Genomic DNA, 23,377 nt, shown 5'->3' on the forward strand with positions numbered 1-23,377 from the left:
GTGACCCTTGGCTGTTCGTAGGAGTGGTTTTTAAGAGACAGACAAACATGGACGAACGTGCGCGCCGGGACACACACATGCATACGAAGACATGCACAGGCAGACGCACGCACGCACACACACACACACACACACACACACACACACACACACACACACACACACACACACACCATCTACTGCTACTGCTACAACGTAGATAGATAGTAAGGTAGATAGATACGTAGATAGATAGAGAGAGAGAAAGAAAGAAAGAAAGAAAGAAAGAAAGAAAGAAAGAAAGAAGAGAGAGAGAGAGAGAGAGAGAGAGAGAGAGAGAGAGAGAGAGAGAGAGAGAGAGAGAGAGAGAGAGAGAGAGAGAGAGAGAGAGAGAGAGAGAGAGAGAGAGAGAGAGACGAAAAAGAAGACGAGAGAAAAGTTTAGTTCATGAGGAGGAAAAGTGTGCCGGAGCAAACATAAACTCGGAGACGTGATGGCCGAAAACGTATTTATTAAATAATCTGCTGAGGCTGATAACCACGGCGGAGGAACGAGAGGGAAGGGGGAGGGAAACGTGTGCTACAGGGGAAGGGAGGGAAGGACGGGCGGAGATAGAGGGGGTTAAGAAGGGGGGGGAGGGACATGATGAGAAAAAGCGGTGGCGGTAGTAGAAGGAGGAGGGGGGGGAAGGAGGAGGGGAAGGAGAGGTTTGTCTGAGTGGAAGCAAAGACGTGAGGAAGAGAGAAATGTTGCAAAAGACAAGAGGGAGAATAGAAGGAATGATAAAAGCATGACCGCCCTGCGAATGAAGAGTAGCGGAGAAATGAGAGAGAGGGAGAGAAATTAAAAGACCGGGAGTGGAGGAAGAGGAAGAAAATCATGAAGACAGGAGAACGTGGGAAAGAGAAAACTGAAACAAAACGCACAAACATAATGCAGAGAGGGATGAGAGTAGCATAATAAGTGGAGGCACAGACGCGACGTGAGGAGAGAGGCGATATAGAAAAGAAATACACTTGTTTGTTCGTGCCTCAGTGAAGACGAGAAAAAAAAAAGTGTTAAACGACAAATGAAAATGCGATAAGAAAAAAATATATAAAAAAACAAACAAAAACTGGATAGAACTTAAAAACGAAAATCTAAATAATGAATCTTAAGATGTAATGACGGGAAGGAAAAAAGAATAAGGTAAAAAAAATTAAATACGTCACTGGTTACTCTAAAAAAAATAAACATATGAAAAAACGTGTAACGGAGAATAAAAAAATAAATATTTCTGATAACACTGAAAATACGTATCTATCTAATATTATTTCCCTCCATTCAGTTTGATTTTGATGCCCTTTGCCTGCGTGTGTGTGTGTGTGTGTGTGTGTGTGTGTGTGTGTGTGTGTGTGTGTGTGTGTGTGTGTGTGTGTGTGTGTGTTTACATCGTTGTGATACACAGGTAATGAGCAGCGCTAGTGGAGTCCCTTCCATGAGTCTCAATCTGTCACACATGACTTTAAACTCTTTTAAGTTTCTGGTGTGTGTGTGTGTGTGCGTGTGCGTGTGCGTGTGTGTGTGTGTGTGTGTGTGTGTGTGTGAATAAAAAACAAAACCTACCACATGCTCCTCTGTTCGGGAGCATCGATCCGGGTGGTCTGGCAGCGGCCGGGGCGTGACCGGCCACTCGCGGCGGTCTTATGATCCGATCCACAAAGAGACTCATTGCTAAAACAAATACCCTGTTGAACACAAGCAGAGCAATATATATATATATATATATATATATATATATATATATATATATATATATATATATATATATATATATATATATATATATATATAGATATATATACCGATGCAGGGATGCTGTTTTTTACTGAGGTGTTGGCAATGTTGGTTGTGGTTGAGTATTTTTTTATACAGCGGACGAGCGAGATGGGGGAGGGGGGGAGCTATCTCTATGAATCATCAAAAACCTGTCTACTAGCTTTTATCGTACATGGAGAAGCTAGCTGTGCAAGCAGTGCACATCCATCTAGCAGTGAATGTATACGAGCTACAAAAAACAAGCACACATTTGTACACATATACGTCATAAACCCTTCCCGGCAACATGTACAACAAGCACTCCGGCTGTATTGAACATCAACAAAAAATGGACAGGTCATGCAGTTTCTCTCTAACACGCTCTTGGCTCACACACACTTCACATCTGTACATTTACGTTCGTCAGTCAGTTGCCTAAAGAGAACGAAGCCCAGTGGTCGGTGGCAGCAGTTCGTGCCCCGCGAGGGCCGCCGCCGCGCGCCGCGGTGAAAGTGAACAAAACAAACCCTTCAGCATTTTATCTTCACACTCGCGCCAATGAAAACGTCTAATATGGAAGGATAAAAAACGGGTTAGTTTATAATACGTATAATATTGTGCGATTCATCAGCGCAGAGAAACAACGATCTTATTTTATCTGACCGTACATAAAAACATAATTGACCTTATCAATTATGAAGTTTACACTGCCACTACAAGATACAAAACAACTTTCAGCTTTACATTATCATTCTGTACAGCAACTTCAAAACTGAAGAAAAAAAAGATCATCTGGAATTCACTCATATCACCTAAGCGTTCCAGGTGAAGTGAACACCCCACCGACGTCCCTCCGGCAACTCGGTTCGGAGGGCTGATGCTTGAGTGTTGTCCAGCAAATACCCGGCATAGCCATCCTAACGTCTTTGGTCCTGAGCCACGCGCGACCAAGTCTTTGAAATGTGCATGCAATGAGCGAAGTAGTTTCTTTACAGTGACAAAGCAACTGCCAACACAAGAAAATCGTTCAAACTCATCTTCACCCCACCAAGCATTTCGCATGAGAAGGGGGAGAACAGACCCACAATTTACAGACCGTCCAAAACCAAAGGCTCAAATGGACACCATAACTAGACTACCCAGGCGGTGGAAGAGGCTGACTAGGCAAAGATGAGCTTGTTAGCGAGGAGCTCATGGAGGCACGCAGAGAAAAAGCCATCACGCTGTGCTCTGGGATACGAGGCGGAGTCTTTCTTTTCGGGAGACACGCTTAGCCCTGACAGGACGAGGAAATATTCCCTTACGAGGCATGCGTTAATTGGCTCCCACCTGTGTTTGCTTCTCCTCAACCACGTCAGGCAGGCAGCTCCGTGTATGCCAAAACTTGAACTTGCGTGCGTGAAGGTGTGTATATGTGTATTTGTATGAGTATGGATGTATATTTATGTATGCAGTGCGTATGATTGTGGCTGTGTGGAGGAGGAGTATATGTGTATGTGGGTGGGTGCTGCATGCAAGGCGGTATGCAGATATATTAGTATACATATATGCATACATGGTTTGTCATTTATCTGTGAGGATGAGACTCTGTAGAAACGACGAACAGGTGGCATAGAATTTCCCTCACAAAGTTCCCTCATGCAGCTGTTTCCTTTCTCTTCAAACGTATCGAGTGTTAATAGATTGCCACGCTTGTCGATTACTTTTTTACCCTCATAAACACGGGGCGAATGACGCATGGAACGAAAGCTTTTTCTTCAGCATTCGATTTCTCCGCATCATGCTCATTACAGTCTTCTCGCGGACCCTTCGGCGAGCTCAGTTATTACCGACGAGGAAAAAAAAAACAAGGCTAAAAACGAATTTCCCGAAGTAATTTGTAAACACTGTTATTTATCTAATCAGAGTAACAAAAAGACGAACACAGACAATGAACGTACACCAACACATGCAGGTCGCGGGCAAGCAAGGGGCGAGGAGACGCAGAGAGCGGGAAGCAGACAGACACACAGACCAAGAAAAAGAAACCGACGGGCCCGCCTGGAGGATTTAATTAACTCCAGGTCTTCCGTTATAAAAACTTTAATCTTGCGTTCTCAATGAGGAAAAAAACCCACTCTAATAACATTTCCTTAACGTGAGCTGCAACAAACGCTTTTAAACACACACACACACACACACACACACACACACACACACACACACACACACACACACACACACACACCTAACTTGAAGCACAAACTTAAACATCTAACTTGAAGAATAAACTAAGTATCTTAAGTATTTTTCATTATCCTGTTCACTGCATCAACAACATAGTTGCTCAAGAACCTTCCAGAAACGGGCATAATGTCCTTATACTTGCGAAAGACGATCTCGATATTTTAAAGTATAATTACGAGGGATACTGTTCTTCCATGACTAACGGCATTGGATTTCAAAACGCACCACTAACAGTAGGACACATATATATTTATCGACTCCTCGCTTGCCACAACACAGCACCGAGACGGGTTGGGCAGCCTGTGAGGAAGCGGGTTTGGTGCAACAAAGATGTGCTGGTGGGAACATAAGCGGCTCTCACCCCTCGCCTACCCCGGCCCGTCCCGGTTGCAAGTGTGTTCACCGCGCGGCGCCCCGATGACCGGGATTGTTTACAGTCGTGGGAGAGGCCGCTGGGAGCTGCGAGCGTACATATTTGGTCAGCCTGGATGAAGGCAGCACCTTGCTACGCAGTAAACCAGGACGCCACTCCGTCATGAGCAATTACGTTAAATATAAGCTGCTCAGTCGACCTGCTTAAGGGTACGCCTAACGCCAATGGTACAGTTAGGTAAGTTTGGTTCTGCGCTGACAACCTGAAGGCAACAGCGATTGGCGGCGGCAGCAGTAGATCAGGAGGTGGAGACGGGGTGCTGATCGCAGGGAGGCAGCGAGGAGGGAATCGCGGAGGCTGAGATGAGAAGGAATGGAAAGGCGAGACGCGAGAAGCATCTTAGAGTTATCAATTTGAGGTCTGAGATGACACGCGAGAATAGAACGTGCCCGGGAGACTTGATGCATAACTTACACGATAACAAAAGAAATGTTCCCATAAAATTCACAACAAATGTCAATGATGGTGACAAACAGCAACCAAGACCATCACTTAGTAACCAGTAATAAATGACGTTGATAGAGGGGGAGGGTGTTAGCAGGCAACAGGTGTTAACAATTTAATATAACTAAAAGAAAACAACAAAACCGAACACAGAAAAATTACGAAAGAAACAAAAACAGAAATGAGCAGATTATAAGTACGAAAATATTACAGAAAAGAAATATCATCGCTGAAAAAATGCGAGAAAGTGTGGAGGAGAACGAAGAGAAAAATAAATATAGTTGGATGAGAGCCAAGAGTGACGGCAGGGAGCAGCTCGTAGAAGGTCAAGGGTTGTGGGGCGAGAAGGAGGAGGCGGGGAGGCGAAGGCAGAGGGAGCTGGCAGGGGAGCGGAGGCGGAGGCTGAGGGCAGGGTGTTAGAATGAGGCAAAGGGACAGTGTAGCAGCCATAGGGAGCTCTTGGCGGTGAAAAGTGGAGGCTGATCAAATTCTGGAAAACTGAATAGGACAAAAATTACGACGAACTGGTTACAAATGAATCTGAAGGGAAGAGGATAAGACTCACTACCCTTGAAAAAGAGGTTCCAAGGAATTACATGGAAACAACACTGACTGGAATGAGAAAAGAACGATATGAGGTGGAAAGTGAAAGAAAGCTGATGAAAAGAGGAGGATGAGGAGGCTGACCTCACAATACTAATTTTTGAAAACATCACTACTAATTCATTCACACTGTAATACATTCAGAGAGAGGAAGGAAAGGTAGTGATGGGTGTGGATAGGTGGTGGTGATAGGTAAGTGGGGATAGGTTGTAATAGGTGAAAATGGGTGGTGGCGATGGGGAGGCAAATGTAGCAAGAAACGGTAAGACCAATAAGTTGATAACGAGAAGGTAGCAAAAAACAGGGGATTGGAAACACACTGAATAGGACACAAAAGAGCCAGCGAAGGACAAGACAAGGGAGAGGGAGAAACCTTTACGTAGAGAGAAGAGGAGGGAGAGAGAGAGGAGCAGGTGCAGACGCGGCGGAGTCCAAGGAGGAAGCAAAAAGAACAAGAGATATAAACCAAAATAATAAACGAAGGAAGACATAACTCGTGATAAAAACATTTCCACACCACTGCATGTGACTTTGGAGGAGGAAGAGACGACGCAGCTAACTCGGAAAGAAACCCCAACAACACCCCGGGCGACGTAAAGGAGAGAAGAAAAAAAAAACGGAGAGAAAATAGAGATAAAAGAGAGAAGAAAAAGAGATACGCAGCTTTCCTCTCTCTCTCTCCTTCTCTCTCCCTCTCTCTCTCTCTCTCTCTCTCCAAAAAGGAATGTCGGTGAAAAGGTCGTGATATCAGTAGAGCAGGAGAGAGAGAAACTGTTGCTGGAGTTAAGGAAAGAAAAAAAGAAAAAGAGAGAAGAGTCCAAGGGTTTTGTGGACCGTAAACGCGAGGATTGCAACTATACGAGAGACGCAATCAAATAAAAAAGTCATATCATAAAAACAAGGCGTAACATAAATCTTGCGCTTAAGACAAAGAAGAGGAGAGAGAGAGAGAGAGAGAGAGGCGGAGGAGGTGGAGAAGACAGAGGAGGAGGAAAAGACTTCATGTGGGTAGTAAGAGTTGTCGTGGAGTGGGGGAAGAGGCGGAGGTCGTAATGAGGTGAGAGAAGAAGAAGGGGTTGTAATAATGATAGTAATGATAGTAAGTATAAAGAAACTGATTTGTAGTAGTAATGGCGGTGAGGGAGGAGAGTTGATGAAGCGGTGCAGGTAGGTACGAGCTGGGAACTGGTAGTGGATGGCCCGGGAAATAGTGATGATGGGGGTGGTGAGGGTAGTGATAAGGAGGGAGGGTCGTGACGGTAGCTCAAACAACTGACGACGGACAGGCTGATGAGACTGAGGTGATGATAGTTCTTGTGTTGACGATAGTAGGGTAGGGATAATTGCGACCTTCTCTACTACTACCACTACTACTACTACTACTACTACTGCTGCAGACTTGTATGGATAAAGCAAGAATATGAGTGAGTGTAGTGTTGCTTTTTCTTAGTAAGTAGTTGAGGATGCATGAGGCTAGTGAGGTGTAAAGGGCCGCGGCGTGTGTGATGTCTAAAGAAGAAGGAAAAAGAGAAGAGGAAAAAGCCCAACCATAATAGCGACACCATCATCATAATAATAAATAGTTAAAGATCCTGACTGTGATGATGCAAGCTAGAAGGGTTAAAAGCAAGATGTGGCATAACAACAGGAAAAGGATGAGAATAAAAATTAAATAAGGAAGAAATTCAGGAAAAAAAGATGAAATGGGAAAAGATGAACAAGAAAGATAAGACAGGAAAGTGAGGTCGAATACTGGATGAGGAAAGGACATAACTAGACAGAGACCTAAATAAAAAAAGCGATGTGCAGAAAAGTGAATAAAATAGGGAGGAACGGAAGGTGATATGAGGCAAAGGAGAGAGAGAGAGAGAGAGAGAGAGAGAGAGAGAGAGAGAGAGAGAGAGAGAGAGAGAGAGAGAGAGAGAGAGAGAGAGAGAGAGAGAGAGAGAGAGAGAGAGAGAGAGAGAGAGAGAGAGAGAGAGAGAGAGAGAGAGAGAGAGAGAGAGAGAGAGAGAGAGAGAGAGAGAGAGAGAGAGAGAGAGAGAGAGAGAGAGAGAGAGAGAGAGAGAGAGAGAGAGAGAGAGAGAGAGAGAGAGAGAGAGAGAGAGAGAGAGAGAGAGAGAGAGAGAGAGAGAGAGAGAGAGAGAGAGAGAGAGAGAGAGAAAGTGAGGATAATGGAGAAAAAAAAAATAGCACGGTAGAGACGCGGATATTCTAACAGATATTTTGAGAAAGGACGAAAGGATAAAATAATGAAGTGTAAAAGGAACTGAGGTACTGAAGGAGTGGGAGAGAAAGGAAAGGCGAGGAAATGCAAAATAAGGAAGACACAAAAGAATATACATAATGGAAGAGGAGGAGAGTAAGAGAGGAGAAACTTAAGAGAATGAGAGAGCAAAGGAGGGGAGGTATAGAGAGGAGTGACCAGTCGAGGATAGAAGGGAGGGAAGATGAAGGGAAAAGAAGGAGGGAGGTGAAGGAGGAGGAAAAGAGAAAAGAGGAGAATACTGAGGGAACGAGAGAGAAGGGAGCAGGAAGGAGGTTGGCAAAACGAGAATAAAAGGGAGCTAAAGCGAGAGGGAGAGTGGAAGGAAAGGAAGGAGGGAGATGAAAAGTAAGATAAAGGAAAAGAGAATATTGAGGGAACGAAAGAGAGGGAAGGAGGGATAGAGAGGAGTAACCAGAGGAGGAAATAAAGGTAGGGAAGGAGAGGGAGAGAGTAGAAGGAATGGAAGGAGGGGAGTGAATAGAGTAAGATACGAGGGAAGAAGGTAAGGGGAGGAAAGAAGTATGAGAGAACGAGAGGAGGAAAGGAGGTAGGGAAAAGGGGTGGCGGAGGGAAGGAGAGAGGGAGAGTGGAAGGAGGAAAGGAGGGAGGGAGGTGAATTGAGCGGTCGGCCCTCTCGTGGTATTGACAAAGGCAGGGGTTTTAAACATTTGCCGGCGGCCGTCGCTGTGTGTGTGCTGTTATCGCGGACGCTGCCGCCGATGCTTGCTGGGTAAATGTTGACTTTTGATGCACAGACGGTGGATGTGCTTCTGACGGCCGCCTCCTCTACCTCCTTAGGTCTTAATAACTGTGTATGGGGCTGGGGTGGGCATGGGTTCGTGTGGGGAAGAGGGGGGGTGGGGGAAATGTATGTGCTTCGGGGTTGGAGGGGTGAGGGGGGGAATGAATGTGTGTGTGTGTGTGTGTGTGTGTGTGTGTGTGTGTGTGTGTGTGTGTGTGTGTGTGTGTGTGTGTGTGTGTGTGTGTGTGTGTGTTTCATCCATTACGATATTTTCTACTTTTTCTTAACGACCAACACTTATTTTTTTTTTTTTTGTGAGATTCCTTTATAACATTGCTCTTCACATTCAGGTATTACGGTGAAAGCCAGAGAACGATCAGCTAATTTTCAAAAACAAAAAAAGAACGAGAGACGAGACCATAACTAAAGCTAAAGTCCTGTTCAGTCGTGTAGATCGCTATCACTGCAATTCCATCTATTCAGCCTCTTCCCCTTTCCCTTCTCTCTCCTCCGCGGTAGCTCTTATGGAAAAAAAGACATTCGTTCGGCTACCTTAAAATCCAACAGCAAAGGGAACGAAGATTATTGAAGCGCCGTCAAGTAGATTCCCAAGACAGATATTCAAGACAGACAGAGAATATCGAATGTGTGTCCAATACTAGACCAACAGCCTATAGCTAAGTCTATATCTCGTCCTCTTAAACTTCAAACAATCATGAGAAATTTTTTTCCAGGATTTCTAAAGCAACGGCAAGTTAATCCCAAGACAGAGACAGAGAAAAGCGAGTGTGTGTCCTTTACTAACCCAACAGCCTATAACTAAGTCTATAACTAACACATCCTCTTAAACTTCAAACAATCATGAGATACTTTTTTCCAGGATTTCTAAAGCAACGGCAAGTTAATCCCAAGACAGAGACAGAGAAAAGAGAGTGTGTGTCCTTTACTAACCCAACAGCCTGTAAATAAAAGTCTGTATTTCATCTTCTTAAACTCCAAACGATTATGACGTCCTTTTTTTTACGTGTTTATATTTTTTTCTCCGCGACAGGTCAGGCGAGGGTATTATCAAGACAGTAGCGGCCAGGTGTCGACAGAATAGGGAGAAAAACCTCACCTTCAGACCCGTAAAAAAAGACCCGGATTCCCATTCACGCCGAGGGACGCCGGCCGATAGGGGGAGGCGGGGCGTGAGGTGAAGCGAAAGGAACCAAGAAGTGACAGGGAAGGAGCGACAAAAGCTTTTAGGCTAATTCCCCTCGGACTTTCACGCGTCGCGGTCCAAATATGAGCCTAGTTAAGATTTTATCAACAGAAAAGAAATCTTCCTTTAAACTATTCCAGCTAGATTTCTTTTTTTTTTTTCAAAGCATTTGTGATCAGATTATGTATCATCTATTTTGGGGGGTTCATATCATGGCACAAATTTGGCCCGTCGCTGCTACACGGTAAAGCCACAAATTTGGCCCGTCGCTGCTACACGGTAAAGCCACAAATTTGGCCCGTCGCTGCTACACGGTAAAGCCACAAATTTGGCCCGTCGCTGCTACACGGTAAAGCCACAAATTTGGCCCGTCGCTGCTACACGGTAAAGCCACAAATTTGGCCCGTCGCTGCTACCGGATTAAGCTGCACCTCACATGACTATCAGCGAGTATTAGTGTGCGGTGTTGTTTCTCTTTCTGCCGAGTCCTGCCTTCCCCTCCACGCCACTTGTCTGTTTGTGCAAGCAGTTCAAGGCTTTGGGTCTTGATGTAGGTCACGTACACAAAATATAATAAATGTATCTTAGCAATATCTTTCTCCAATAAATATCTCGTCCAATGCAAATTATGTCTTCTCCATGCAGTAACATATTGATGTGACGATTACTTCAAGCGATAACTATCATTCTAGTATTATCAAAAGGAAGATTCTTGAAGTAATAAGACAGAAGGGGAAAATTTAATAAGAAAATCACTCATGAAATTGGGTGAAACTAGTAATAATGATAATAATAAAAACTAATAATAATAACAGGAAAAAGAAGAACGAGAAGGAGGAGAAAGATAATAATAATAACAATAATAATGATAATAATAATAATAATAATAATAATAATAATAATAATAATAATAATAATAATAATAATAATAATAATAATAATAACAAAAATAATAATAAGAAGAAGAAAAAGGAGAATGATAAAAAATAATAACAGTAGTAGTAATAAGAATAAGAATAAGAAAATAAAAGAAGAAAAAGAAGAAAAATATAAATAAGAAAATAAGTTACCATGGTTTAGCAAAATCATTACTAATTACCAAGATTCTCAATAATTACCACTATCACCCTCGTAACCTTAAACAAAATCACCATAATCCACACCAGCCTGCCCGGGCGTGGGTGGCGGCGAGGCTTTCAGAAGTAACACCTGACTCAAAAAAACGCTCGCCATCACAAACATCAGCTGTGGTCTCTCAAAACAGGGAAGGCAAGGGACGAAAAAATACGTCTTTGTGGTTATTTTTCACTTCCTATTTTTTTTAGCCAACTATGTGAGTGATTTCAGACGACGCAAAGTCACCCTGAAACTGTAGGTGCTTGGGAGGGTATTTTTAAACGCCCACTTCTATCACATCAACAATTTCCGAAGGCCGTAAAAGAGATTGATCGGGTTATCATCAGTGTTTCTTCGCGTTCACGGTACAGAAGAAGGGTCAAACTACCACCAGGGTCATAAAACTACCTCTAGAAATACCTACAAATCCTACGAAAGCCTTGTCAAATATATGTGTCACGCTACCACCAGGGTCATAAAACTACCTCTAGAAATACCTACAAATCCTACGAAAGCCTTGTTAAATATATGTGTCACGCTACCACCAGGGTCATAAAACTACCTCTAGATATACCTACAAATCCTACGAAAGCCTTGTTAAATATATGTGTCACGCTACCACCAGGGTCATAAAACAATCTCTAAAAATGCCTACAAATCCTACGAAAGCCTTGTTAAATATGTGTCACGCTACCGCCAGGGTCACAAAACTACCTCTAGATATACCTACAAATCCTACGAAAGCCTTGTCAAATATATGTGCTTGTGAGCCGAGAGGTTTAAGAATATGACCCTTAGATCCTCGGCGCTGCTTTTGTGTCTGTGTTGACGTATACTTCTCCAGAAAAATGTTATGTAATATAAAGCCTACATGAATCTCAAGGCGCTGTGTTGTTTTGCTGATTCTCACTGCAGCTCTGTTTAGGGTTTCAGCGGTGCCTTATACGCGTGCAGCTCAGAAAAAAAGGAACGTAGATAAATGGCTTAATTGAGAGAACTAATGGCCAGCGATATAAAAGAGAGCGAGTCACACAAAAGAGGCGACATTATGCGGCCACCTCTCCCCCTCCACCTACCCCCCCAACGGCTCCGACAGGTGTGGCGAGGGTCAAGTGACATCACCTCTCTCTCTCTCTCTCTCTCTCTCTCTCTCTCTGTCTCTCTGTCTCTGTGTGTGTGTGTGTGTGTGTGTGTGTGTTTGACGTATTGCTCATCCTTTTTCCTTTCGTCACAGGTACATCGACAATATCCAGCACCATCATTATTAGCGGATTAAGTTACTTTTATATCATGCTTATCAAAACCTACACCACCAGTACCACCACCGCCAACAACAACAAAGACGACAAGAACAACACTACCACCAAAAACAACGACCCGCTACCACCACCATCAAAACAAGAGCCACCCCTTCTATGCCACAAAAACTAAAACACGTCCGTAGTGCCATAATGAAACTACACATTCGTCACTTTCTACTCCTGCTACCGCAACACAGAAGAAACAAAACAAGAAAGACACCGATAACTTCTACAAACAGTACAAGGGACGAGTAACACTTCTGCAACACCCACTTTAACCACACAACCATCTGCAACACTTAACCAAAACCACAACTTAGCCGTCCTTTACACACACCGTGACCAAACAAACACACCTTCACTATAGCAAACACCACCACCACCACAACCACCACCACAACACAAACACCACTGCAACACACACATCTCATTCCCTCCCAACACCATCACCAATAAACCACCACGACCACCACCACCACCACAACTACACCACCACCACCACCACCACCACCCACCGCCGCAGCCACTCTCGCCCCGGGCAGCGCTTCGTCCCGTTACCTCACCCCTAATTAGAGTCCCCCAATCATCATAAACAAAGAGCACCCGTCTAATGAGATGCAACGCCGCTGAATAAAGTCTCGTTGCTGATGGAAGCCTCGAAGAATAATACCATCCAGTCGGCGGAGGCTTTGGGAGGATATCTTGAGGTGCGCGTTGGAGGGTAGGAAGGAGCAGATTGAGGCTTTCGTAGGAGTTTCGGGCATTTCCAGCGGGCTTTTTTTTATTGTTGTTTCCTTTTTTTGTGCCCTTGCGCTGTCTCCTTTGCTGTAAAAAAAAATCCAGGGGTAGTTTTATGACCCTACTGGTAACTTGACGCTTCTTCTGTACCATGAATCAAGAACAAAACTCAGTAGATCTCGATTTACCACCTTTTCGGCCTTTGGAAGCAGTTGATGTGAGAAGTGGAAGCGTCTGACAGTACTGACCTTAGAGTTTTGGTTCGCAGGTGAGTTGACAGTACCGACCTTAGAGTTTTGGTTCGCAGGTGAGGAGGTAAGCGTTACGAAAGCCGCCGTGCGTGAAGTGAAAGGGATATACAAAAGAGGTAATTCATGTGTTTAGGACGAGCGAGACACCTTTAAATTATAACTTCCCATAAATGGAAGATGTAAAAAATAAAAGGCTTTGCCAGAGGTTGGTTATTTAAAAAGGGGATAATATATACTTGTTTAATGATGAATATATTAAAAAAACAAATCAAGGTAAATACAGCATCCCAACTCAAGGTGAAAATTATAATTATGTATTCTCGTCTACTTAAGATAAAATAAAATATACTTTCACTGCATCCACGGCTTTGCCAAAAAAAAAAAAAGCTAAAATATGAAACGTGAAGAAAACGAACAAGAAAACCCAGCCTGGATGTAGGATATCGTCTCAAAAAAAAAAAAAAAATACACCGCAAAAAAATGACACAAAAATATAAGAAAGGAATCGTGGCTAAAAGCATCGGATCATTTAACAGTTTCCATCACGAGAATCAGACATCTTTGTTGGACGCCCACCTCCCCCAAGCCCTCATCCTCCCACCCACGCACAATCCACATCCACTTAGCACTTAGTTGCAGGTGTGAAAGTAATCTCACGAAGCGATCTAGGAATGCGCCGTGAGGGATTAAAGTCCAGGCGGCGAAATAAGGGGATGGCTGAGAGGACGGGAAGGTGTGCGTGGTGGCGGGGGGGGGGGGACGGGCGAAGATGGTGAAAGGATGGGAGGTTGCGAGAAAGGGGCCGGGAGGGACTCGGGTTGTTGAGACGATGTTGTGTTAGCGAGTAATAGCTTGGGTTATGAAAATTAGGGAGAGGAACTGAGGCTCGAGATGGAGGGGAGCTGGAGTGAGAGGGAGGTGATGGGAATATAAAAGAGGAACATGAGGGGGTTGTAAAGGAAACTGTCTAGGAGGAGGAGGAGGAGGAGGGGGGTGCAGAAGTGAATGAATAGAAGGAATATGCACTTAATGAGACTAGACTGACCAACTGAAGACGCTCGCAGAGAAAAAAAAAGTGAGAAGAATCTAAGAAGGAAAAGCTAAAGAAGGGAAGAAGAAGTTGAGGAAGAGGTGGATGTATGTGATGATGTATGGGAAGAAAGAAAGAGGCACTAAATGGAATGAACAACTGGGATGACTCGATGATGAAGAAGAGTTGGCGAGAAGCATGAGGCCGTGGCGAAAGGCCGCCAAGATGACAGGAGATAGCGCGGGTCGCAGCAGCGGGAGGAGGAGGAAGTGGTGGAGAGTTGACGCGGAGCTGGTGAGTATGTGTGGAAAGGAAGAACCTCCTCCACTCAGCTTATAACTGTTTGCACTAGGGCCTTCCTCCTTCAGTACTTCCCTTCCTGCCGGAGAAAGGTTAAGAGGGGCAGCAGGAGTGGAGGAACAGTCCCCCGTTAGCCAAACACGACTGTAAGTCTATTCACTACACATTTACTCTTAAAACGCAGTGTCACCCACAACTGCATATGGATGTGTGCATAGCCGAAAAAAATCATCATTGTACGCTCCCTTTGTCCCTTTTGCTTTGACGTGTGATTATATTAGTGGAGAAACTCACAGCCACCACAAAAGGCTAATAAAAAAAGAGGTAACAAAATATGAGGTTGCTAATATTATATTCATTATATATGTTCAGAGAAACGCAGGATGGATTCAACAACACACTCTTTCATCAACAACAAATCCTAGTCCGCAGAAACACAGTGAGGGAAAATTTTACTCGACAGTGTAACCTAACGCTCATAATATGACCTACATTAATTAAATATTAATATTTCAATTTCTGAGTCTGTTGATGGTGAAAAAAAATCGATGATATTGCAGGATGTTGCCAATATATTTTCTCTCGCATCCAATCGCGCGCCAAACACCTCAAATGTCTTTAGGAGCCACAGCAACACGAGGACTAGATATAAACAGTGGTAAAACTCCATCCGAGGAGAACTTCAAATTCTAAAATAACAGTAAATGAACGAACACCCAAAGATGTCACGAAACGCCCAGAGTTAATGGCGGCAAATATATGGACGATCCATCTTTTAATCTTAGAACTTTTTCGAAGAACAACACATGAACGCGGATAACTAGGAGACAGGAGTATATTAAACTTAAAAGTTGTACTACAAGGACTTGAGCGAGTCATGTCATGAGGAGAGAGGAAGGGAGTTGTGAAAGGCAGATAATGGACATGGAAGTGGGTGGCAGAAGGAAGAGAGGAAGACCCAGGACGAGATGGAAGGACTGTATTGTGGCGGACGGCAGGGAGAAGAACTTGGACCTCGAAGTGGCGGAGGACAGGGTTAGATGGAGGAAACTCATCAAAAACAGCGACCCCGTATAGAAACGGGATAATAATGCTGCGGAAGAAGAAGAAACACGACTTGAGTGAGAAACAAAACAACACAGGAATATGGGGGAAAGGCAACGGGGCAGGACATCGATTTTCTTTCCTAGGAGATTAATGTGGCACGCCGGGCAGCAGCGAACGCCGAGCTTGTAAGACCTCTCCATACGGCACCAGTTGAGAGTCCAGGCACAGGTTGTGTTGTGGACTCCCCTAAGTGACATGCATCCCTCGTCGGCCCTCCCCTCCAGTCACACACGGCATTTGCATCGAAGAAAAGGCTCGGATGCCCTAAAGCTGCTGCGCCGTAATGGGAGACGCGACAATAATGGAGCATGACGAAAAGACCCGTTGAATGCAAGACAGATGACCGCCATGATTGATATTACGAAGCGGACTGTAATCAATTAGGCTCTTTAACTTGAGCTATCAGGTAGTTTATCATTAGACACACTTGCTACCTCAGCATATCAATTTTCTCACAATGCTAATCAGACAGCACACAAAATATAAGGTTTCGTTGTGCTTATCCTCACCACCAAAGAAAAGAAAGACATCCATTCAGTATTGTTATAGAGCCGATTTCACAGTCCAACACAGTGTCTTCGTAACAGCCCGAACCAAACTATAGAATCCAATACAATCCAAAATGGAGAGGTCTTCGATGCCACACTAAATACACAAGACTTTTCCTGTACAGTTTCATCAAATTTGTGAACTTAAATATAAACACCAGACACTATACATGGAAATTTCGAGGGCTCTGGTATTGGTTTGGGAGCTTACTAACCCATCATGGGGAACTGTGAAACTGGCCCATAGAGATGTTTGCTTTAGAGGAAGAGACATGGCGTTGGAAATTTAAGATACTACAAAATAGGAAAGGTGGCAAATACTCGAAACAAAAATTCAAGTTAGTGTAAATATATGTTTTTGAACCTAATTTCTGTCATGTGGTGGTGGTGTCCAGGGTAGATAAAAGAAAAGAAATAAAAAAAAAATATGATGTTTTCCATGCCATTTTCTTACACAATGTTAATGATGAACAGAAACTCGACATGACTCCCTCACTGTTTTTTTTTTTTCTCTCTGTCTCATTCCTTTCCTCTTTTTTTTTCACTCCATCCTATTCCCCGCGTTCTCTCCTCCACTGCCTTCCTCCACACATTCCAAGCCTTACGAACATCATACTCTCGACCTTCTTTCCTTCGCATACCATTCTTTATCTCCACCTCTTCGCTATTCCACTATTTTCTTACACATATTCTCCTCCTCTTCGTCCTGCACACCGACACAGCCTCACAGTTTGCTTTCAACCGACGATTCTCTCTTCTACCGTCCGTCCCTCTCTCCTAGCGCCCACGGCCCGCCCCACCCAGCGTTATTAAACACTGCCATATGAGCTTCGATGTTGGGCTATCAAGGCAGTGCATCAACGAACCTGCTATTACTCCTGCCCGAATGAGTGTGGCCTGTCGGGGGAGGGGGCGAGGGGGGAGATACTGCCTCGTGTGCGGCGAAGGAACTCTGGCAGTCGATACATCCCCTGCCACCACTAGCAATGTGTGTGTGTGTGTGGGGGGGGGGGGGGGGGGGGTTGTGTTTTGTCTGTGTGTGTGTGTGTGTGTGTGTGTGTGTGTGTGTGTGTGTGTGCGTGCGGTATATATTTTTAATCTTATATTCGATTACATTAGATATTTCTGCTTCAAACTAGGCTCCAAATTGTACATGTAAAAGGCAGAGAGTTGGATGTAGAAGAAAGAATAACGTCAGTCTTAAAAATGAAGGGAATAAAGTCGGATAAGTATATAGTCGTTGGCAAAAAAAAATATATATATATATAAATAAATAAAAGGGTATGACTCCGGACACGAGGATGTAACCTGAGCCTCGTCCCTGCGCCACCGTCCTCCAAGCACACCACTGACCCAAGCTTGGCCTCCACCACCACCACAACCACTTCGATCTTTTTTTTTCGTCCCTGTCACTGATAGTTTCCAAAAGAGGAGAGAAAGCCGCGTAAACAACAACAAAGGTTTCTTGAAGATTATATCAACTCCAAGTTTTCCACTTTCCACGCTGCGCACACACAACCACAAGAAAGAAAATTCCTCTCCTCCACTTTTCAACTTTTCTCTCTTTTTCTCTCTTCATTCCCGCGTCGCTCAGTCTGGCCCGGTCGTCCGTTCTGCTCCGGCCTTCACGCAGAGGTCGTTGTCAAGGATATTATCGTCATCTCGAGGACTCACAAGGATGCACTTTTTTCCAGGGATCCTAAAACGTGAGCAGCGGGGTCCAGAGGGAGACGAGAGAGACGAGGGAGACTCCTTTAAGCCTCTCCTCGTCGGTGAAGTCAGACACGGGGCCGAAGCTTCAGCAAATGAACTTGACTCGTGACGTCCTTTTTTTTTCTGTTTCGTTTCAAGCGTTGGCGTCACCATGGTAGGCTTAACGTCGGTGTTGTTGTGCAGGGAAGGGATGCGCGGTATTAGCGATGGACGCCGCAAGCCAGACGTCCTCCGCGACCGGGCGAACGTGGCGTGAAATAAACATTCTCTGGACACCACGAAAAGAGCACCTCTCGAGCCCCCTCCCTTCCTATACACACACACACACGCACACACGCACGGAGATACATACGTTTACACACACACACACACACACACACACACACACACACACACACACACAGTTTTTCTTCTTAAGCTGTTTCTGAGTGTGTGTGTGTGTGTGTGTGTGTGTGTGTTAGAGAGAGAGAGAGAGAGAGAGAGAGAGAGAGAGAGAGAGAGAGAGAGAGAGAGAGAGAGAGAGAGAGAGAGAGAGAGAGAGAGAGAGAGAGAGAGAGAGAGAGAGAGAGAGAGAGAGAGAGAGAGAGAGAGAGAGAGAGAGAGAGAATGGAGAGAGAAAGAGAAACAGAGAAATAAGGGAGTGGAGAAAATAATATCCCTAAGAAAACAACCCGATACAAAAACAAAACAAAAAAAAACATTCAGAAGCAAATGTAGACAAGCAACCAGACAGACGGACAAGCGGACAGACAGACAGACAGACAGACGGGAGGCAAAGAATAACATCATCACTTATGAAGAAATTGAATCCAACCAACGGACGGCAGACGGAAAGGAAAAGGAAAGGAAGGGAGACGAGGCGGGATGGATTGAAGGAGACGGGGGAAGGAAGGGACAAGGGGAAGGGGGGAGGGAGGGAGAGGGAGGGACGGAGGGGAGGTGGGAGGGAAAGAGCATAGAGCACATAAAAGTAGGGACGGATGGAGGGAACGGGGGGTGAAGGGGGCTGAAAATTGACATGCAGATTTGGCATAGAAGAGTTCATCGGCTATGGGATACTGTAAAGAAAGGATTCGAACCCCCCCTCAGGCATGCAAGCAGGCAAGCAAAGAGGGAGGGTGGGAGAGAGAGGGAGAGAGGGGTACAGGGTAGAGAGGGAAGCCGTTGAAAAGGCAGGGAAAGAACCAGACGTTGATAAGAGAAGTGTATGGGAGAATCATGGCTAGCAGGAATGAAGAGAAGAAGGACCCAGGTTGAAACGAAGGAAGGAAGGAAGAAGAAATAATGGAAATAAGGAAGAATATGATGAAGGGATTATAGACGTTGATAAGACTTGTATAGGAAGGAAAATGTATGGGAGAATCGTGGCAAACAGGCGTGAAGAGAAGGGCGACCCAGGAAGAGGGAAATAAGGAAGGAAGGAAGAAGAGACAATGGAAATAAGGAAGAATATGATTAAAGGATTACAGGAAGAAGGATAAAGTGGTAGGCAGAGGAAGAACTGGATGGAGGTGATGTTAATTAAAAAAAAAAAAACGAAACAATTATAAAAATCTCTAACAGAAGAAGTGAAGAAAGGATTACAGGAGGAAGGATAAACTTGAAAGAAGGCACCAATTAAAGAGAAAAAAAAAGAAATACAAAAACAAAAAGGGATGATAACTTACACGAAAAAAAAATATCATAACGTCAAAAAAGAGAAAAAAAAATACAAGGAATATATACACGAGAATAATGAAATAATCAACACTAAAATAAAAAAAAACGATGCAAGCAGGAATGACGAACCCTAAGGACGGACAGAAAACACAAAACACAACCCGACGCAACACGAAACACCATACGTAAGGTAGCAAGTAGGAAACACTTCGCGGTAAAAAGGAAAATAAAACAACAACCTTGAGGTGTCCCGAAGGTAAGTCGTGACGATGGTCTGAGCGGCTGGGCACGAGGCGGGAGGCGAGGCGGGAGGCGAGGCGAGGAGAGGCAAGAAGCGAGGCGAAGAGCATAAGAGCGATATTCTCAGACGCTTCCGCCTCTCACATAACTACTTCCAAAGGCCGCAAAGGAGATCAATCAGGTTCTAACGAGTGTATTCTTGGGTTCACGGTACGGCAGGGTCATCAAACTACCCCAAGGAGATGCTCAAAGCTCCTACGAAAGCCTTGTCAAATATGTGTGCTTGGGTGCCGAAGTGTTAAAAAATATGACCCTAGTTGTTGCGGTGAAGGCGGTGTGTACGGAGGGCCGCCGCTGAGGAGCCTCCACGCGCCCAGGGCAGACGTGCATGCCGCGACGAAGGAAGGGGAGCCATGCGTGGAGGAGCCAGACGTGCATGAAACTATGAAAGGGAAGAAAACGACGTGCGGCTCGAGCAGGAGGAGAGTTTTTGTAGGATGCGCGGCGTTAGAGGAAGGATGCTGTGTGTTTAGGAAAATGTGAATGGGGATGTAAGTGAAGAAAACGCTGCAGAGGAGGTGATAAAATGCTTGATGGAGGTGAAGTGATAGACAATGATTACGATGAACAAGTAGATGACGTAAGGTTAAGTTAGGGGGTGTTGTTAGCTTAGTAGATGAGAGGAGCTGCATAGAACTCGAAGAAATGTGAGTAAACAATTTATGCTTATAAACGAAGGGATCAAAGGTATTGTGTAAGGACGCGTCGTTTTAAGAGAAGAGACACCTGTACTACACAACGAAGAGAAAGAAAAAAAATAATATATTAGAGAAAATGTATATTAAAACGACATGCAGTTGAAATGGAAGTGCAATCAGGGAGGGGCAGAGCAGTCAGGGAGGGGAGGAAAGATAACACAGCAGGAAGAAAGAGAAAGATGAAAGGGAGGGTGGAGGGCACGAGAGATGGACGGGGAGACAAAGTAGTGCGTCTTAGATAACAAAGCCGAGCGATCAGTGGACGGTACGAGAGTGATGTCCGGGATAAGAGGCGGATGGTAAAGCGAGGCATCTGCATGGTGAGGAGCCGCTTGAAAAATCACCGACGAAGACATCTTACTAACTTCACAGAGCTTGAAAGGAATATTAATTGACGTAGTGATAAAGGAAGGATAAGAAGAAACAGAACCATCTCCCCAATGACTCACGAAGAAAACATGGCTCGTTATGATATGAAGGAGAAGAAACAAAGGAAGTGATGTAGGATATGATACTTTACTGAGACTGAAAGGAATATTAACTGACGTAGAGATAAAGGAAGGATATGAAGAAACACAACCATCTACTGGAAGACTCACGAGGAACACTTGGCTCGTTATGATATGAAGGAGGTAGAGAAACAAAGGAAATGGGGAAGAACATGACGAAAGGAGTAAAAGAGGAAGGATAAGGTGGTAAGGAAAAGAAGATCACAGACACTTTGCTCGTTATGATGTGAAGGAAGAGGATAAGAAACAAAGGAAATGAGGAAGAATAGGATGAAAGGAGTATAAGAGAAAGCGTAAAGTGATTAACAGAAGAAGAACACAGAGACATGGCTCGTTATGATAAGAAGGAGAAGGAGAAGAAACAAACAAAGGATATGAGAAAGAATATGATAAAAGGAATATAGGAGGAAGCATAAAGTGGTAAACAAAACACACACACACACACACACACACACACACACACACACACACATGGTTCGTTATGATATATGAATGAGTCTCTTTAAGCGCTATATAATAACGTGTTGGTTATTTATGACGTTCTACACATTACTGGCTACCGATAAATCATTTCCTTCGTCGCAGATTCCGTTCATACTCGGATGTATCTTCATGGTGTATTTATTAATAATTTATGTGGATGATGAAGTAGTTATATCGTGTGGTTTGATAGCGATCGGAAATATGTAGTTATTGAACACACACAATAAAGTATACGCTGCTTTATGGCTTGGTAATGGAAACAGTCATACGATATTAGCAAGCTCTTCTCTCTATCTCTGTCTCAATCAGTCTATCATCCTCTGATTTATAGGAGTGTGTGACACGACAATCATACAAGGCTCAGCGTTTTTACTTTCGAACACATCAAACCACACACACACACACACACACACACACACACACACACACACACACACACACACACACACACACACACACACACACAAGGGCACACACAAACACACACACACACGGGAGGTTATCTACCGCTTCATAACCCGGCGCTGGGAAGGGTGGAAGGCCTGGACCGAGAGCCACACCCAACACCTCTTCCCCGAGGCGCCTTCCCGAGACAGAGGAAGGATGTTCGCTCCCTCCCGCTCCTTCTCGGCCCCTGACGGCATGACGCACTTACGAGATGCCGCTGATAGACACTCACACGGAGGAAGGAAATTCATTACCTCCCTCGTGGAGAAAGAAATAAAGTGAGAGCTTTATAACCGTGCCTCGAGGGCCGGATCGTGCATAGAAAACAAATCCTGGCGAGGTAACGCTTTTTTAAGGTACGTGTTTGTTAGCGCACCTCAAACACCACACACAGATACTATTTGATACTGCAATAGATAGCGACACCAATCCCGCTCACTCACTGTGCGAAATAACACTGAAACGGAAGACAAAGGAAAGGTAATTAACAACATCCAGCTTCATCGTCAGGGAGAAAATTGCAGCCCGGGAGTCCACTAGCACAGCTCCTCCCGGGCGATGTCTGCCGTAGATAACTACCTTATCGGCATCGAAATCTTTAACCGAGACTTCTGCTTGCATCACGACTGTTATTGTTTATGGCAGCAGATCCCTATGCGTTGAGGAGCCACCGACCTTCCTAAGCCCCTTGCGCCTCGGGTAGATTATACGTGCAGGTGTACGACCTTACCTGCGGAGTGCCGGGAGACGGATTTATAGGAGAGTTTGACACGACAATCATTCGAGGCTCAGCGTTTTTACTTTCGAACAATATTTTCTCTTTTTAAAGATAAACTTGTGTGTATGCTTAAGACGTGGGTACACGGAAAAATTATTATCTGAGGATAAAGTTAAATGCCTCTGTCAAGGGTGCAGAGGAGGAGGAGGAGGAGGAGGAGGAGGAGGAGGAGGAGGAGGAGGAGGAGGAGGAGGAGGAGGAGGAGGAGGAGGAGGAGGAGAAAAGAAAAGTTGGTGAAGGATGACTAAGACAAGAAGAAACAGAAATGAGAAAAGGAGAAAACGAAAGAGAAAATGAGAAGGAAAAGAATGAGCAAGAGGAGGGAGAGGAGGTGGAGAAAGATCAGCGTGAGAACAGAGAGGCCGCCACTGAAGCAAATCCTGAGATAATCCGAAAGAGACGAGTTAAAAGGCATTTTTGTAACACTAATGAAACAATCTTTAGCTATTTATTCCTCTTTAAATATGAACTAATAAATATTTTTCCTGGAGTAAATCTTATGGCTGCAATTGATACCAGTGTTGCAGAGTGCTATTAAAGAGAGGAAAAAGGAAGGACAGCATATGTAAGGAGGAATATAAGGAAAAGTAAATAAAAAGAAGAAAAGTGAGATCAAAATGCGTGAGGTTAAGCTAAGAAGGAAGAGTCTACAGTGAACAAGGATGGTAGCGGAGGTAGCCGTGGTGTTGGTGGCGGTGAAGG

Source organism: Eriocheir sinensis, chromosome 66 (genome assembly GCF_024679095.1).
Source record: "Eriocheir sinensis breed Jianghai 21 chromosome 66, ASM2467909v1, whole genome shotgun sequence".
Lineage (NCBI taxonomy): Eukaryota > Metazoa > Arthropoda > Malacostraca > Decapoda > Varunidae > Eriocheir > Eriocheir sinensis.